We start from the raw sequence: 20,525 nt of genomic DNA on the forward strand, positions 1-20,525 counted from the left end.
CTAGTGTTGAAGGAGATTTCAATTTGTTGGTTACAAGTTGTACATTCATGGATTCTTCAAGAGGTCCGAGTGCATTCTCACCTTTCCAAAGAAAAACTGTTGTCATCTATTTCCAGACTGGAGCAATGGTTTGATTGGTTCGTAATTCTTTCCAACCCTGAGAACCTGAGTTTGATCCTCAGAACCAGTAATAAAATAGTCATCATGGTTTTAATCTCAGGGCTCTGAAGGTGAAATTAACTTATTTAGATCAGCTATTGTGATCTACCAGCTAAGTTCTAGGCCAGTGAAAGACTACACTGAGAGAGAGAGAGAGACAGAGAGAGACAGAGACAGAGAGACAGAGAGACAGAGAGACAGAGACAGAGAGACAGAGACAGACAGAGACAGAAACACAGAGACACAGAGACACAGAGAGAGACAGAGACAGATATAGAGAAGAAGGAAAGAGAGAAAAGGGAGAGAAAGAGAGAGAAAGCGAGAAAGAAAATCAAGAAAGCAAGAGAAAGAGAGAAAAAGGATAGGAGGGAGGGAGGGAGGGAGGGAGGGAGGGAGGGAGGCGGAGGGAGGGAGGGAGGAAGGAAGGAAGGAGGGAAGGAAGGAAGGAAGGAAGGAAGGAAGGAAGGAAGGAAGGAAGGAGAGAAGGAAGGAAGGAAGGAAGGAAGGAAGGAAGGAAGGAGAGAAGGAAGGAAGGAAGGAAGGAAGGAAGGAAGGAAGGAAGGGAGGGAGGGAGGGAGGGAGGAAGGGAGGAAGAAGGGAGGAAGAAAAGAAGTAAAGGAGCAGAGAGGGAGGGAAGGAGGGAGAGTAGAAGGGAGGAAAGAAGGAAGGAAGGAAGGAAGGAAGGAAGGAAGGAAGGAAGGAAGGAAGGAAGGGGAAGTCAGAGGAGAAATTCCTGGAGTTTTCCTCTCCCACCAGATGCACACATGCACATGCATCCCCACAAACATGCACCTGTACAAATATAAACATACACATACACAAAACAAACAAACACACAAACAACTATACATTCTTGGCTTGGGAAATGAGACACGAAAACTACATACTGTATAACAATCAGAAATAGTGCAGGATCCAGAAAGATAGTAGTTGAAAAACTCCAGCCTCACAAAGCATAAATTAGCAACATAGGACAGTGCTGTGTCATTTGCCCAGCATGCAAAAGCCCTGGAATTCATCTATAGCACTGGATGAGGAATGTAGAGGAGGGGAAATGCCCTCTTTGATTCCCCTAGTCAGCTTATTCTCACCACATTTTCAAAAGGTGGCAATATACCCAGCACAGAAAGAAAGATGAGCATCTGGGAGGATAAGAACTTGACTCAATCCTGGGAAAGAAAGAATAAATCAGAGAAGCATGTAAAATTCAGAAAACACAGATCATGTCTGATAGAATTCTCTATTTTTTGATGGCTAATCAGGGGTTAAAGAGAATCCTGGGTGTAGCTACCCTCAACCCTGTCTCAAGATAGCCAGCATACTTTAAGCAAGACTCCTAGCTCTCCAGCTTCCTCACCCTGAAGTGGTCAACCAAACAGACATTTATTCAAGTGGACAGTTACTAGGGCATTTGTAATACGGCTCCAAAATGCTGAGATGAAAGTATGTCTCTACAGACAGAGCTGTGCTGATTTATTTAGCCTCTTCATGCTTCCTGTAACTTGTTCTTCCAAAACTCAGCTCTCTGGCTGACCTTTCTAAGCTTGTATTATATTTTAGATAAGCCCATCTATTAATAATTTACTCATTTCTCATTTACATTATGTTATGTTTGTTTTCCAAAGGAAGTAAGAGTATTGATTTTAATTCTTATATCATGAAGCAAATTACTTCTGACCTCTATATGGACAGAAGATATGCACTTAAGCTACAACTCTTGAGAGTCATAAAATGCTTTGCTGAATCATGTATATTAAAGCAAATAACTTTCCATCGTGGGTCCATGTGTATATACTTCCATGGGAAAAAAAAATGAAGCTTTTAATTTTAGGCCAAAAAATTAACTGGAACATGTAAGAGTTAAAAGTAGTTTCTAGGATAATATAAGGGATTAATATAAGATCTAAATATTAAGTATATTAATATTTATATGTTAAATATAATTATAATGTTCTAAGAGAACATTTATTCAGAATTATCCTCTAATTAAAAGAACTCTGCTTTCCTCAGGAATGGAGGAAATTATTCCTAGGCACTACTTGACCATCTCAGGACATTCATTTTTTTCTATTTTCTACACATTCTATTACATGGGACCTTAGCCTTGTAATGATCATAATGATATACAAAGCAACATATGTCTGTGAAATTTTCAAAAATTCCTTAGGCTGATTGTGTCCCTATCACATTATATGATTAATCTTTAAGACTATATGTACATATAATCCCATACATGTATTAATGATCTTTTCTTTCTAAATTATAAATTCTGAGACATTGATTGTCCCTAAGATGTTTAAGTTAGATGTGTTAAGTACTAGGAGACAAGGAAGGAAGGGAGGGAGGGAGGGAGGGAGGGAGGGAGGGAGGGAGGGAGGGAGGGAGGGAGGGAGAGGGAGGGAGGGAGAGGGAGGGAGGGAGGGAGGGAGGGAGGGAAAAGGGATTTAGGAGAGGGCTCTGAGTTCTAGAATCTCTGTGAAACTAAAAGTTAAAAAGGAATTTATAGCAAGATTGATTAGCAGTGAATAAATGAGAAATGTAGAGCCTCTTCATTCTTTGTGGCTGACACTGCCAAAACTTTCAAAGTGGTAATATTCCAAAGGTACTGATGTCAACACACAAGGATGCAGCACTCTGCTCCTTGAACTATAATCATAAGTCGTCTTCCATCTGACACCCTGAATGTTGGGGTACAGCCTGGTTCTACCTTGTTCACCTGTCCCTGATAATCCATAAATGTTTGCTACAATGTCTGTCTAGAATTACATCATCTTTACTACTTTTTGTATTTTTCCATTTCTGAAACAAGGTGCCCTTGTTGTCCTGGCTGGCCTGATACTGTGTGGTTCCAGCATGACCTCACAGTTACAGCAATGCTCCTGCCACAACCCCCAAATAGTTACTGTGCCATGTTTTTAGCTCAAACAAACTACTCTGAACTCCTTAGGAACATGTGATCTTTGCACGTGCATCTCCTTACAAACTAAAAAAAATAAATAAAAAATAAAAATTATCTTGCACTATCTGTAACTCTGTACTTTCAGCTTTTATGCAATATCAGGCATGTTGAAAATATTTGGTAAATAATTGATCAACTGCAATAACTAAAAATTATTTACATAATTCATCTGAATATAAAGATGAACTATAATTCAATTAAAAATAGTAAAACATAACTTAACTCTTAAAGTATTTTTAATTATCACACAGAATTGTAAAAGAGAAAATTACCTAGTCTATGTCAAATTATGCTTTAAAAAGTAGGCAGCCAAAAATTATTGAAGCCCCTTGGACAGTCTTCAATTGGGATATAGCTTCCTATTGCTGCAATTTTAAAAACTACAGGCAGCTTTTAATTGTAAACAAACATTAGATGATCAGGATATGTGATTTTATTCTGTGATACTCTCATTGCTCATTTATGCACCTTTGTCCAAATAGTAAAGCAATATTGATGACATTTTTTTATTTAGACCTGAATAAGGTTACACCTGATAGTCTTCAAATAGTTGTAGCCTTAAACTAAAATAAAGGTAAAATAGTACTACGATTTGGATTTTAAAAAACATCATTTCATTGATATCTAAGGAAAGTTGATACTAAGTCAAAATAAGGCCTGCCTCCTATTGTTAACTGCTTTTCTCATAGTAAAATGATTGTCAAAATGGCTTCTCTTATTATCAATACTAATTTCTTTATTCCCTAGAGATGGAACTATATAGAAAATGTTGTAATCTATCAAGCAGGATAAGAAAAAATATATTAAGTGTGGACTGTGAAGTAAAATCTTTTATGTGCTTGTGATCCAGCTCCATTTTGATTTATTGAAACATAATAGGTATAATGTCACTCTAAGTGGTTATCTGGTGATAATAATTACATTGTTGGGCTACATTTTGTCAATTATATTTTACATATGAGAATTTTACTACCCAACCAATAATACAGTAATAGAATTTTCTCTTCTAAAACAACAGTTATCTTATTAAGTGGCCTCAGATTTAGAAATCAAGGTAAAAAAAATCGCTTGCAAAATTATGATTTTATATGTAACTAGAATTTCCACGATATGATAAAATGAATCCAAGGAACGATATTCAGGGGTTGTTTTTGCTTCAAATCCAGTAAGCATTCTACTGAGAAAAATACTAATCTGATCCTTAAATTTCCAAATGATTTTAGTAATCTCTAATATCTTATTTCATGCAATGTGTGTGTTTACTGTTCTATTATCACTTGCTGCAGGATCAAAGTTGATGTCCAGCAGCCTCTCCTGTGATCACATCAAACTCTCACCATGGGCCTCCACCAGCCTTTATGTAATTAGTTTCTATTCCTGCATCTCAAACAGAAAACATCGAAAATCTAATGGTAACTGGCATCTGGGTAAAAAGGGCTCATTTGTTACCATTCATTATGCCAATTCAGCCATGATAAATTAACAGAGATAGAGTATTCTCCATATTTCTAGTACACCCCAGCCCAAGCCCATGGTCTGAATGCTAAGTGTGGGAACCCTGTAGGAAATCACACATAATGAGAAGAACTTTACAGTACCCTGAGTATGAAGCCAGAACAGCCAGGCTCTGACTCATCTCCGTGTCAGGCTTGTTTGCTTAATGTATAATTTTTTTATGTGAATCATTGAAATTTAAACATGCTGAACTAAATATTTGAACAGTACATAAAACCTTTATTTAAAAAAAAATCCAAAGTGTGTGTTTGAAGATTTTTTTTAAAAAAATAAAGTACTTTAACTAAACATAAAATAATTGCATGTAGTTATCTTAAGCAACCTTAACTTCTCTCTTCCTGGAAGGTTGACATTTGGGGCACAGGAATATTTTGCTCTCTATGAAAAGCAAATTATTTTAGTACAAACTTGCCTCCTCGGGATGAGGGGATGTGAAAGCTCAGCATTTAATAGATAAGCTAAAAATCCAGGTCAGCAGTGACAGAGGATTTAAGCTCCATAAACATCAAAGAGTAAATCTCTGCATTATCAGCGTAGATCCTGCCTTTCTTTTCAACCCGTCTAAAACTGAAGAAAGAAATGGCAAAAGTAAGCGATGGTGAGTTTTCATAGAGAGATATTATTATAAGTGTTTGTCAGATGTTATTAGCATCTTAAATGGGTGGATTAGAGATGAGAACTATGATATTAAGCCCCCTTCTCAGTTACCCTTGTAACAGAAAATGACAGACATCCTGGTTGTTGCTGTATACAGGGCAGCTAGCACCTCCAGGCCAACATGCTCTTCACATAGAATACAGATGGTTCAAAACTCTGAAACATGGTTTAAAAAAAAAATCCCATATATGTTTACTTGTACATTGGGGATTATTGCCAAGAACATCTCAGTACTAACAGCCAATAGTTACTTTAGTAGATTTTTCCTGGTTTCTTGCTTACAAATGAGCAGAATAAATACTCTTCACTTAAATTTTTAAATCATAACCAATCATTCAAAAGAGCTCAATTTAATAACTAGAACAAGTGTGAAATATAAAAGGCCATACTACAGTATTTGTCAAAACAAAATTAAAATAAAAAATGCTTTGGATGTTAACTTTGGCAGCATAACAGCATGTGGAACGTGGAAATGACTCAATTTCTATCTTTGCAGTGGTGAGAGAAAGAAAGAGGGCAGCCTGCTGGCAAATGCAGGGTTATGGTCCTCTCAGCCACTGTTACAGGAGCTTATTCTGTAAGCGGAATGGTTTAAAATCATGCAAACCTTTTCCCCTAACAGCTGCCCAATTCCCTCCAGCAGAGTTGGACTGGGGAGACTCTTTAGCACTAAAGTGACCTTTTCAATGAATAGGTTGGCCAGGTGCAAGCCACCAGATGTGAATTTCCATAGTCTCTAATCCTCAGTAGGCCATTTATCTTTTCTATAGGATAAGGCTCAATTCTCACAAGGAGGGTGTACAAAGAGTCAGCATTTTATTGTTAGGGCAGGTGAGCTTGACCAAATTTTATATTCTCCAATAAAGACTGCTCTTAAAATCATTGCATTTTTGTCATCACCTCATGACTGTAACACAAACCAGACTTCTCAGTGTTGGGAGGTTGTGGGAAGATGTCTATAAAGCCAATTATTAAAACTTTAATGCCTTTTGCAACCACTCTACAAAGAATGATTAACTCTGGGTGCACAATCATGTTGAATGACTTATGCAAAGAGTTAAAAGGCTTGAAAAGATGGTGAACAGAGGTCAATTGAGTTGTGGTTTCCTAGCAACTTCAAAACACTTTCCCAGCCCAATAGTTGGTACTTGCTCCACAACCAAGCTTCGTTCCCTATCTCCTGCTTTGTGATTTCTCTAGAAAATTCCATGTGCTATGCTTCTTCTTAGGCCAACAGCTCCAAGATCTACAACCTCTTTCATCCACCCTGTAGTACTGGTCTCTCTCTGAGTCAGTAAACTACCTAGGTAACTAATATTTGACGCTATTTCAAAGACTTTTGAAGATAAATATGTATTCAGTTTAACAATTCTTTCCCTGGTTTTACTCCCTTTGTTTGATCTAATTCAGTGGGAAAAATTAAAATTAGATTCCTAAGCCTTAGCCAGATTTTTATTTTGCAGTTTTACAGGGAACCAGGAATTCCAAAGTGACTTAACTAGTTTGAGAACAATTTGACCAGGACTACAGTAAGATTTGAGTCCATAATCATTCATGAGATATGTTATCTCCAAACGAAAGCCTTATGACCTTATGATTTTTTTATTTTATTACTTTGTGGATATGGATATTTTGTATGTGTACTCTATGTGTGCAATGTCCTCAGAGACCAAAAGAAGGCATATGATTTCCTGAGACTGAGTAAGAGCTGGCTGTGAGTGACTGCACGCATACTAGAAAAGAACACAGGCCTTCTAGAAAAGCAGCCAGCTCTCTTAGCCACTGAGCCATTGTTCTAGCCCACTTTGTGAGCTTTGATATTTGACAATGGAGTTCAGAACTGTCACAAAAGTATGACCCCTCTGAGATTCCCTCTTCTCCTATACAAGACAAGAACTACTTTTACTTGTCATTTGAATGCAATGAGATGTTTTTTGTTGTTGTTGTTGTTTTGTTTTGTTTTGTTTTTGACATTCATATAAAGAAAAGGAAATCAGAAGGCTGGAGATAAAATGATTAGCAGTTCTAGGTAGTGGTGGCACATGCCTTTAATTCCAGCACTCAGGAAGCAAAGGAAGGCAGAACTTCATGAGGCCAACCTGATCTACAGAGTGATTTCCAGGACAGTCAAGGTTACACCCAGAAACCCTGTCTCAGAAAAACAAACAATAACAAAAAGAATAACAGTAAAACAATGGCTATGCTATAATATGGTGTTTTCTTGACAAATGAAGACATCACACTTTGTTGAGCTCTGAAATGGTGTTAATCTGGGTGGAACCCAGAACTGAGAATGTTTAGACCAAATTTTAGTCAGAATGCAGAGAATGTTTTCCCTCAGGCAATGTGAGAATTCTTCCATTCAATTCATTTATTCAACACTTTTGTTAGTTGCGAACCAGTTCTAACACAATGGCTATAACCAAATGATGTAACAGATGATATTCCCACTCTGAAATTTCATTATTTTATTTATTTATTAATGAAAATATTTATTTACTTTACATCCTGATTGCAGCTTTCCCTTCCTCCTCTCTTCTCAGTTCTTCCCACTCATCTTCCCTTGGCCCCATCTATCACTCCTTCTCTTCTCCTCAGAAAACCTTCCCCTGTTGAGGCTAGACAGGTAGCCCAGTTAGGAGAAAAGGATCCAAAGGCAGGGAAGGTAGTCAGAGACAAACCCTGATCCGGCTATAGAAGTCCCATATGAAGACCCAGATGCACAACTGTTACATTTGTGCACAGGGCCTAGGTCTGTCCCATATATGCTTACTGGTTGGTGGTTTAGTCTCTATAATATAATGATGATTCTGTAGTTTTTGTTGTGGTGACCCCTCTGACTCCTTTAAAACTTCCTTCCCTTCTTCCAAAAGATTCTCCAAATTCCATTTAATATTTGGTTGTGAGTTTCTGCATGTTTCCCTCAGTTTCTAGGTGAAGCCTCTCTAATGACGGTCATGCTAGACTCCTAGCTACAAATATAGCAGAATATCATTAAGAGTGTTGGGGTCAGCTCCTTCTATGGCATGGCTCTCAAGATGGGCCAGTCATTGGATGGCCATTTCCTCAAATTCTGCTCAATCCTTTACTCCTGTATATCTTATATGAAGGACAAATTGTGGATCTAAGGTTTTGTGACTAGGTTGATGTCCCAGAGCCTCCATTGGAACTATTGCCTAGATAGAGGAGATGGACATCTCAGACTCCATACAGCCTACTGCTAGAAGTCTTATCTAGGGTGAGTCACCATCAGAGGTTCCCGGAAGTTCCATTGTCCTGTCTAGCTTTTAAGAGCCTACTCAGAATTTCTATTCCAGCAAAAGCAAGGCTGATAACAGATGCAAATAAATGAACAGAATGCTAGCAAGCAAGAATAACTAGGTTATGATAATAAATACTGTACTAGATATTTCATGGGCAATGTGCTAAAGAGTGTCTGGGTAAAGAGTGTCTGGGTAGATGCTACAGGCAGCTCCCAGGCAGAAATCCAAAGGGCACAAAGGATGTAGTTATGAGAAGAATTTCCTCCCTGTAAAAGGATCAGCTATGACAAAGGTTCTAGGACAATACATTTCACATGTCTAGGAACCAAAAATAAAGCTACTGTGCTGAGGTACAGTGGCTAAAACAAGAGGGCAAAGAACAGGGCAAAGCTATAGAAAGTAATTAGAGCAAAGACAACGCTATAACAGAGTCTGGACTCTAGCTTTCCTCTTAAACAAGACAAGATGCCTGTGGAAGGTTTCCAGTAGAGCAATATGATTTCAAGATGATCAATTCACAAAGTTCAATGTAAGCTCTTTGATATAATGTAGAACTGGTTTTGTGAGGAGTAAAAGAAAGCCATCATAGTAGCCCAGACAAGAGGACAAATGAAGAGGCTGATGCTGATGGGAAGGGTGGAGCTACCCTTAAAGGAAATGTTTATATTGTGTGTTTATATGGAACATATGGTGTGCCGAAGACAACTGAAAAGAAATTAAAGCTTTAGAACTTGATTCTGGTTGCCTAGGACCATGTTACAAAAGGCCAATGTAGTCTGTGGAAACATCTTACAGTGTTGTTTCAACCACCATGAGACTCTAACAGTAACAAATTTAGTTATCTTCAGAGGTACAGGAACATCATCCAAAACTTAGATGATACCATCACTGGACATCAACCATATTTTATAATAAGAGGGTTTGAAAAGCATTTTGCAATATGCATAGAGCAACTTTAAAAAAATCAAATGATTCAATACATTAAAAGCATTAGACATTTTAGTAATTGTACGGGTAAATTAGTAATCTATGTTTGGGCTTGATAATCTTCATACAGTGAGTCAAGCTTAAACAAACCTCCCTGTGTTTGTCACAATGACAGCATAACGTGGGAGGTTCTGTGATAAATGTGCATCTTTCAGTAACCCTACAAGAAAATTTGAAGAACCATGTCTATCTTCCCAAGGGAATTGGAGGGACTTTTCCAGGTGTATAACCTTTGCAATAAGGAACAGGTTCTGAATACACTCAGGGCTGGTCTTCACTCCAGATCAGGGTAACATATTCTGCTAGGAGGCTCACACCTTGAAAGGGAGAGAACTATATGATATGGGCCCTGTCATGGTTTGTATATTCTTGGACCAGGGAATGGCACCATTTGGAGGTGTGGCCTTGCTGGAATAGGTGTGACCTGGTTGGAGAAGGTGTGTCACTGTGGATGTGGGCTTAAGACTCTCACCCTAGTTGCCTGGAAGTCAGTCATCCACCAGCAAGCAGCCTTTGGATGAAGATGTAGAACTCTCAGCTCTGCCTGTACCATGCCTACCTGGATAATGCCATGCTCTCACCTTGATGATAATGGACTGAACCTCTGAACCTGTAAGCCAGCCTCAATTAAATGTTTTTATAAGACTTGCCTTGGTCATGGTGTCTGTTTACAGCACTAATACCCTAAGACAAGCCCCCTTGTTAATAGTGATGGGTTGCTTTGGTGGAAAGAACTAACAGCCTCACACTCCCTTGGTAGGATGCAACCCATGCATAACTAAGCATACACGAGACTAAAGCCTTAGGTGTTTGAAAGGCATGATATAAAACAGATAATTGGGTGGTTTACTTTATGAGGCTACTGTTTTCACTTGTATTATCCAATAAAATCCATCCATTCACACTTAACTAATTTCATGTGAAATTAACCAACTAAACTACATGTAATCAAAAATGCTAGGTTTTCTTCAAATCAATCTTTACAAAATTATTTGAGTAAGCAAAGTATGTTTAAGTTGGTTTGTTTGGCTTGATAGAGTCATTTACTATTCTGTCAACTATGTTTGTTATGTTACAAAATAGCTTACACCAGTAGTCCTGTAAAACAACCTGAATCATTTGTGTTGTGTGTTTTGTGGACTGTATTGCTTCTTGAGGCCTCCTACCCCCAAAGCTCTTCTCTATTTTAGCTTACAATGTTAACATTCCTTGAAATTATAAAATCTCAATTTCTTCTCATATATTTTCTTGGGCACATTTCTTACTATTTTCTTGCCCATGTTCTAAATGTCTAAGGTCCTAGAGACTTCACATTTGTGGTACTAGATATAAAACCAATATAGTCAACACCTACTTGCAAAATTATATACTTATTAATTTTGCTTAAAGAAATAAAAACCAAATTCCAGATTTACAGGCCTAGATTCATGGAGCAATCCTTCCCCAGTTGACAGGGGAATGCCACACGAACCCATTACTGTAAAAAATGTTAAAACAGGCATTTTAACAGCCAGCAGATATTTGCCACTTATTTGTAAGAGCAAAATCTCTGTGTTGAACAATGGGAAATAATAAATAGCATAATTTGATTGAGCTCTTATTTTTCATACTTCATGAAGTGATAACAGGTCAGAGAACTCACTAAAATTTGATATATAACAAATAATGTTAATTTTTTTTAAAGGAAGAGCAACAGGGGCTGGAGAGATGGCTCAGTGGTTAAGAGCATTGACTGCTCTTCCAGAGGTCCTGAGTTCAAATCCCAGCAACCATGTGGTGGCTCACAACCAACTGTAATGAGATCTGATACCCTTTTCTGGTGTGTCTGAAGACAGCTACAGTGTATTTATATTTAATAAATAAATAAATCTTTAAAAAAATTAAAAAAGGCAACAGGCTTTGGAAGCTAATAGTTAATGGGAACTTACTATGAGTCAACCTCTCTATGAATAAGTTTACACGACCTCTCACAATAACCTGTGACATATGCCCTGTGATTGTGCCTAAGCACAGATGAAGTGGACACTCCAGGTGGCTGAGTCTGTGCAGGTTGCACAGTGAAAGAGGATGATGCTTCCACGGATGAGCTCTGTTTCCCAAGAAGTTGAGTTAGTCTTTTATGTCTTTTCACATCCCAGAAGCATCAAGATCTGGGTGATATTTGCAAAGATTGGGTTGTGGAACAGGCTATTGGAAGGCTATTGTCTTTAGTAGTAGCAACAAACAAGGACCAGACAAGACTTTTCACTCCATCTCAATAGCCCTTTCCTTGACTAGTAGCAAAGACAACAACTAAACAGTATCACCCATTTACTGTTTGCACACCCATGTTTCCTGTTGTTTTTATTTTGTGGTGGGTATGGGTGTGGGTGTGGATGTGTGCACTTGCAGGCATTACATGTATGGAGGTATTTAAATGCATGTGCCCCTGTGTCTGCATGCACAGGCCAGGATATGATGTTTGGTATCTTCTTCCACTTATCTCTGTCTTGTTCTTTTAAGTCATGCTCTCTCGTTGACTGAAAGCTTGCTGAGATAGGTTGGCTACTAAGTGAGTTTCTGGAATCCACCTGTCTTCATGCCCCAGTGCTGGGATTATAGGTATGTACAGCCATGCCCAACATTTTACAGGTGCTGATGATTTGAACTCATGTCCTCCTGATTATAGAGCAAACACTCTTACCTCTTACCTACTATGCCATCATGTTATTTACAAACATTGAGTCTATTAGAGGCATATTATGTCCATTATGAAAATTTTCCTACACAACTATTTGATATTCTCTTCAGTCCCTTTCCCACTCACCACCTTGCTGTTTTCTCTCCTCCTGATATTTCCTTCTTTTTCTTCCTCTTTCTAGAGGAGGAAGAAAAAAGCAGGAAATATGAAGAGGAAATGGGAGAAGTGATGGTAGAGAAATCATGCTCCAACAGAGCATTTCATACACATGTTGGGAGTCACATCACTTCTTAGACATTTTCTTCTGTCTCCCAACATTTCGTGTCCTTAGATAAAATTCTTTGGAGACATAAATATGTATGGGGTGATTTTGTGCATAAGTGTGAATGTGTATGTGCAGTTGTGTGCGTGTGTGTGCATGCACTTGTGTGTACATTGTGTACATGTACGTGTGTGTGTGTGTCTGTCTGTGTGTGTGTGTGTGTGTGTGTGTGTATGTGTGAAAGAACTTTTATCTTACCTCTTACTGTGTAACTGACAATGTGACCTTGAACAAGCAACAGGATCCTTTGCTTTCACCTTTGCCATCAGACAGAAAGAGAACAAACCAGGTTCAAGGTGCTGAAAAGATGAAATCACACCTCAAGGAAGACTCACTCCAGAAGTGGCTGATTATCATGAGGCACTTTGGCAGTGACATATTTCCGTTCCTTTCTCAGTTCTTCAGTTCTTACTCCTTATTTTATGTTTCTCATCTGTCACTTTAGCAATGCCTCATTTATTTGATGTATCAGAGAATAAGGTGTTCCACTAGAAATTAATGGGTTTTCCACAAAACCAAACCAGGGAAATTAATTCTTTAGCTTTCATCATTTTAAATGGAATATTTTCAAAACAAGAATTACTCATATCCTGCCTCCTTAAATATGGTTTATTAAACACAGTTATGTCTCATGATGAGTCAGTAGCTTGCATCCTTGCTATAAACATTGTATGTCCATCCCGTGCTCCTGTTAGAATTACCTCAGTTATTTGATTCTAATGCCTCATTTCTGGTTTTCATGTCATAGAATCCATGCTTTATAGTCTTTCTCTCCAAGTAACTCCAAGATCCTTGATGGAATGGTCCATAAGTACTATATGACTATGTTCCTACCCTAGTTCCCATAACACCAGTAAGGTGAATAATAAGAACTGTCTGAAGATGCAAAACTTACAGGTAATTGAAACCTAGCCATATCTTGGGAAAGAAAGGAAACACACAAGACATCAAATACCTGTGGGAACTAAACTGGGCTGGGGAAAGAGGGGGAGGGAGGATAGCCCACATCAGGCCAGAGTTCCTCCTATGCTCTGGGCAGGCAGACATGGGAGGGCTTCTGGACACTTTCTACTCAGCCCCCAGTGGGCATCTAAGCCACTGACCTCACTCGACGGGGTGTCGGGGGGTGGACAAGGGGCAGCTCCGGAAACCAAGGGGCCCTGGGGTGACACCCTGTGCCCCGGGGTTATGGGAGAGAGGGCTTAGGGAGAGAGGTTCCCACACAGGTGAGAGTCTGCGCAGTAGGCTTTGATGAACAGAGACAGTCTATGGTTTTAGAGCTTTATTATAGAAAGGCAGGGGAAAAGAGAGAAGTGGAAAGAGAGAGAGAGATCGGCCATGGCCAAGAGGAGAGAAGGGGGAAAAGGATAGAGAGAAGAAAGTCTAGAGAGTAAGAGAAAGAGAGGGAGAAGAGAGGAGAGTGGAGAGTAAGTGTAAGAGAGCAAGAGAGTGAGGTGGGGCCAAGCAGCCCCTCTTATGGTCTTTACTGTTGCTAGGTAACTGGGGAGGAGTCTAGCCTGAAGGTCAGAAGCTTGGGACGTTGTCTATGTGACTACTAACCATGTTTCTCTTGTGGGGGGCTGAGAGGGTGGTAACTTCGACAGGAGCCAGGGTTCCAGGAGACATGAGAGAACTCCTTCTGTCCCATGTAGGTGAATTATCACCACCGGGTCCTGGGGTTCAACACCTAGCCTCAACTGGAAACCAGGCTGTCTGGGCATAGCCCAATGTCCCACAAATACCTTTGTTACAAATTAGATGAGTGCAGGCAGACAAGTGAACAAAGATACATGATGTACAGAAAAACAATGTAGGAGAATTATTACCACCCCCTGAAGGACCAACCCTGGCCCTGCACTTTTTATTCTTGGTGCTTTCCATACAATCCACTAAAATACTATGGTCTCTACTACAGTCTCTGAAGTGGAAACTTCTGGTTTCTTTGGCAAATTACTTATGCCAAATAATGTTTTCCTGAGGTACACAGGTGAAAGCAAGTTTTACTAAAGCAGACACATGAAAGAATGTTTTCCTGGAGCAGACACAAGTGAGAGGATGTTTTGGCATAGCAAACACGTGAAAGGATGCACAATGTTCATATAAATATGACCCCACAGCCAGTGGGAGCTTGAGCACTGGTTTGCTTTGCTCTGCCTTGCTATTCTTTGCTAAGGACACACTTGTAGTAGTTCACCTTACATTGAATTGCTGAGCTCGGCTTGTGGTGACACCATAGAGAGAAACTTGCCAAAGAAATTCCCATGAGGTTGCTGTGGCTTCTTGCTGCATCTGTGGCCTCAGGCCACTTGACTTGGCAAGTCTTGCAGTTTCTTCAGGATTAAACTGCCCTTGCTGATTCATGTGTGGTGACTGCCAAGTGAATTGGATTGTAGCTGCTGGTTCATGTGTGGTATCTGCTGAAAGGACTGGACTATAGCTACTGCTTGTGTTTGCTACTGGACTGAACTGCTTATATCCTGACAACAAAGATTGGACTTGCTTCGAAAGAACTATTTCCAAACATGTCTACTTCCACCCTGTCTGTTCTAGTAACTTTTCTTTTCCACTACCTCTGTTGGGTGATAGGCTAGAGGGGGGGGGGTGGAAACTATTAAAGTAAGTTGAGAAAAATTTATGCCTACTTATCTCCACATATATCATCTCCTCCTGCTTTCTTTCTGTCTTTTTTCTTTCTTATCTGTCTGGAACCCTGTCATGTCATTTGGATTCTTGGCTTCTACAAGGGTCAGGTCAATATTTATCCTCACCAAATAAACCAAGAGTAGAGATGTAGATCATGTGCCAATCCTCCATCACTGGAGATCTAGCTCTCCTTTGTTCTTCTGTTCCACTATCCTGAGCATGTTGCCTTGTGACCTAAGGTAGTTGTAGAGGCACTAACCAAAATAACCATATCTCATCCAGCAGAAAAAAGAAAGGAGTACATGAAGAATGTATTCCATAAGTAATCTTTTACCATCACCTTCTCTCACCTTCCTTGATAGACAAGAATCCACATTGGTCAAGACATAAATTACTCTCAATCTTTGTATGAGTTTGGAGGGAAACTAACTATTGCGATTGGTACCATTTTACTTCCATGGTCTCCCATAAATTCTGGAGTATCTGGACAATGATTTTTGTATTCTTTCAGTGAATGTGCAGCTAATATCAGATGTTATTCTCCAGATGATGGTGTACCCCAGTTACCTGAAACTTTGAGGGTGCTGTCCTGCCATCATTATTAATAGCCCCCTTTTCTTCTTTTTTCAGTGTCTTAGTGCCCATGCTAAATTGCATGATCATCATTGTTTTCTCAGCAAAGAAAGAAGAAATGGCAAATTAAGTAGAGTTACTCTGTTGGAGGCCCTTGCAGCATCTCCTAAGAAACCCCTCATCCACAGTACCATCATTGTGAAGCTGTGCTACTTGTGGCTGTATCACTTTCCAGATTGATGAATTAAAGGGATTTATAACTTATTATATATTTACTTAAGTATTTGTGCAATGACTCCATGTGGCAAGCACTGCACATTTAGAACAGTGAGCATTTGGGGGAAAATTAGAATCAGTATGCGTAATCTTAGTTTGGAACTTTTTCCCTATCACAGTGGAAAAGTAAAAGCAAATTTTTCTAACAGCGTGGATTCCTCTTCGCACTCCACCCCCAGACTTCTCTGGGTATATTTCTGTCTTTCTTGTGCCAGAAAAAATATTTGTCCATTATTTTCTAAAATAATTACTATTACTTTAAATATTTTTGGCTTTATGTAGTTGATTTTATGTGTATGAGTGTTTTGCTGGTATGCATGAACGTGCACCACATTTGTGCCTGGTGCGTCTGGGAGTCAGAATAAAGCTTCAAATCCTCGGGAACTGAATTGTGGAGAGTTGTAAACTAGAGTGTGAGTCCTGGGAATCAAACTTGGATCCTCCAGAAGAGCAACAAGTACTTTTAACCCCTGAGTCATCTCTTCAGTCCCATTATATTTTTATCTTAAGTTACCCCATTTTCCCCTTTCTCTTTCTTCTCTCTAGCCCTGCACACACCCTCTCCCGACTCTTAAGCCGATAGCCTTCTTATTATTATTGTTGCTATTGTTGTATACACAAATATAAAAATACAACCTGTTAAAACCATTTTTATTGTTTGAGTATACATGTTTTTGGACTGACCACTTTGTATTGGATAGATAACTAGGGACCTGTGTCTGTGAGAGTCTAACTCTCCCTCTCTCAACAGTCCTCAGTTGCCTATAGTTCTTTGCCTATGGGTGGGACCCTCAGAGACTTTATTTCCTTCCAAGTTAGTCAGAATAGCAGAACTGTTTGTGTGTGTGTGTGTATGTGTGTTCCCACTCAAATGCTGGTAGTAACCAGTATATGATGTCTAATTGGCCTAAGGCCTACTCAACAAGGGGAAATATAGAAGATAATATATCTTGCTAGACCAGTGTAATTTAACTACATTCTAAATCATATACATATACATATATATATATGTACATATATATATATATATATTACATAAATATAGTTACTACCCCTCATCAAAGAAGCTTCTCCTTGTAGCAAATGGAGAGAAATACATAAAAGCACAACTGAACACAAGCAGAGACCACTGAACCATGAGGAATGTACATCAGAGCTCATAAACCTATGGTTTAGGGAACATCATGCAAGAGGGAGTGGAAAGACTTTAAGAACTAGAACACAAGGAAGTCGGCTATAAAACAGTCTCTTCTAAAAATGGCTGTATAAACAAAACCAAAAATGGCAATATCGATATCAGTATCAATATCACTATTTCTTTAGTGTCCAATAGTCAAATAAAACTTGAAAAGGCAGAGTTATTAGAATGACCCAATGTGGTACAGCTTAACAGCTGATGGGACTTGTAAAAAAACTGCAGTAGAAATTCTCACTAACTCTTCTAACCAAATTTTTCTGGAGATTAGTTCTCATTCATGTCTAATGCAGTAACCCTGAAACCACCTCTTCCAGCACAGAAATGCAGAGAATTTAGAAGTTTCCCAGTCCATGGCTCTTCCTTCTCTTCTACTTGCTGATGTTCAGGTATGGCCTTTGTTAAAACCTCTGAGAAGATGACACTAAGCAACCTCCTTTATGGTTTACAGTGCATGATGCATGGGCTATCCTAAAGGATTTATTGACTATTTCACCAACATCAGCTTCTCCCATTCTAGAATCCTAGTGACAGTGGTCCGTGCTAAATGCATCCCATGTTTCTCTGCAGGTATTTCAGCAGCCAACACATCCCTATAGCTGGTTTTTAAGTTCCTAGAAGGCAAGGTAATTTAAATCACAGTGACTTGCAAATTCATGACTCCCTTAACAAATCAATGATGATTCACTACTGAAAAATTAATTGTCTCAACTATATAACTCCTTTACCTTTTAGTAAGTAACTATTACCTTTGTTTGCCTATTTTCAAGAAGTTTTGAAGCAGTGATTCTCATATACGTTATATTATATTCACCTAGAGATGCGTAACTAATTTTCAGTCCCAGCTTATACCATGCATGTTTTTATTTAATTGACTTTGGGTGCAGTGATCAGGTCATTGTAACTTTAAAACTTCCTAAATGCATCTGTGTTGCAGGCCATTTGAGATTACTCAAAATATGACATCATCACCCAAAGGAACATTCAGCCTATGAGCCTAATTGTCTATGTTGGTCAGCTTATAGTTGATTCCTATGGGCTTTAAGTTTAGAACAGTAACAACTAATCAAAATATAATGCAAATAACATGTCTAATTCAGACTCAGCCCACAGTTCTTTGGCAAAGATTTGTAAAAGATAAAAATAACTTACACAGATAATTTATTTAGCTCCTTGTATCCAGAATAATTTTCAATAGTCAATATAAAATGATTAATTAAATGTTTTACAGTATTTTTAAAATTCTTTTTCAATTTGCCCTTAAAAACTTCTCAGCCTCCTTAGCCACATTCTAGTATTTCATAAGCATTTGTGGCTAGGTCTATCACTGTACAGATAGTGAAGACAGAAATCTTACTAACCCCTATGTACTAATACCAACTGCAGATTTTCACAGAAATGTGCTACAGTCAAAAGGAATCTATACATTTCAAACATCTGAAAGAGAGAATTGTCAGTTTTGTGTTGATACCAAAAAGAAATGATAAAGAACAGGGAGATGGCTCAGTCTGTAAAAGTGCTTGCCATTGAGCCTGAAGACTCGAATTCTAATCCTAGAAGATGCATGTGAGAACAGATAATCAATTTGGCTAAATTGTCCTCTACACTCAAGTCAGTGATATGCCTCTGTTCTTACTTCCACACAAATAATAAATTTAAAAAACAATTTAAACATAAAGAATATAAAGGTATTTGTGATATGTAACCTGGTTTAAATGTTATGTAACACATCTTTTAAAAAACATTACCCCATAAATGTGTATAATTTGATGTTGTATACAATCAAACATAAATTTCATTCTAAAACAGGGACTCATCAACAGTTAATCTGCAATTCATTTCCTGAGGCTCAAGACATAGCTCAGTGGTTAAGAACAAGTAGAGTGGTTGCTATCCCAAACATTGTTGCCTATAAATGGGATATATTTTTCTAGCTGGACTGCCTCAGTGGAAGAGGAAGTACCTAGCCTCATAAAGAGTTGAAGTGACTGGGTTGGGGATACCCAGTGGGTCCCCACCTAGTCAGAGAGGAGGGGTAGAGGGATATGGGGCAAGGATTATGGGAGGGGTGATTTGGAGGGGGCAGTTAGTGGGATGTAGAGTGAATAAGTAAAAAATAAATTGAAAAATTGTACTATCTTGTCTTATAGTCAGAAGAGAACTAAGTGAAATATTCCAATCTTGTTATCATATGTTAATTTTACTTAATAATGAGATTAATTATGACATTGTCATGAATGTATGAAATATAACTTGGTCATACTGAAAAAAAAATAAAGAATATATTCTTCTTGCAAAGGACCCAAGTTCAATTCATAGCACTCCCATGAAGGTCACAAATCCTTTTAACTCCAGATGCAGGAGATACCCCAGGGTTATGCAGACACACACACACAAACACACACACACACACACACACACACACAATATTAATGAAGTTCACTTTCTGCTTTATATTGCTAGTCTCATTCTTCCCCGTGCCTAGAAAAATTCTCCCTTCACTTCATCCTGTTTTAGCTTTTGTACTACTTACCTTTTAGTTGCTGTGATAAAATACTTGCTCAGAAACTTGTAGGAGGAAGGGTTTAATTGAGCTCAAGGTTTCAACAAAGCTCCACAGTGGCTGGAGCAGAAGCTGGGGCCTTAAAACTATGATATCCAAACAGGAAGCAGAGAGAATAAGCCAGAAAAGGCACTAACCTTTTAAACTTTGAAGCTCACCCCCAGGCACTTCTAACAAGTTAAGTGTCTAAGTGTCTGCAAACAGCAACAGGAACCAGGGACCAAGCATTTAAACACCAAAGACTATTGAGATGGGGTTGGGCATTCTCATTCAAACCACTACAGATTTGGCAGGTTTTGGTTTTGTGGTTTTGTTTTTCTGTGAATCTAATCCTATTTTATGCCTGTCTAGAAAAAAAAAAATCTTTGTATTTTTTTTTATTCCAAATTACATGGCTGACCTGAGGTATAGATTGTATGGGCTACACTCTCATTCATTGGATAAGATGGTGAAGATGCTGTTAGATACTGGCTAGACATGGAAGTAAGCAGAATGAAAAAAAAAGTGTTCATTATGACAGACTTTTTGAAGGGTCTAGCCAAGGAGCACAGCTACTTACATACCTTTGGCCAGGGGATGATTATTTTTTCTTTTTTTTTAATTGAGTAATAGTCTCATTTGCAAAGTATGCAACTTCCAGAAAGTATAGGAAGGGTCCTAACCAGCCATAGCAACCAAGTTAATCCTGGCAATCCACAAGGTAACAGATCAGTTTACCCTCATGTCTAACATC

At 38.6% G+C, this 20,525-nt stretch overlaps 1 annotated feature.

Annotated features, from left to right (window-relative positions):
* Positions 4,657–7,163: an enhancer, noted in NCBI's record as "VISTA enhancer mm693". NCBI's record gives its function as "enhancer in: midbrain (mesencephalon)[4/10] | forebrain[6/10] | limb[9/10] | nose[8/10]" and the evidence as "EXISTENCE:transgenic organism evidence [ECO:0001131][PMID:17130149]".

This window comes from Mus musculus, chromosome 10 (genome assembly GCF_000001635.26).
Source record: "Mus musculus strain C57BL/6J chromosome 10, GRCm38.p6 C57BL/6J".
Lineage (NCBI taxonomy): Eukaryota > Metazoa > Chordata > Mammalia > Rodentia > Muridae > Mus > Mus musculus.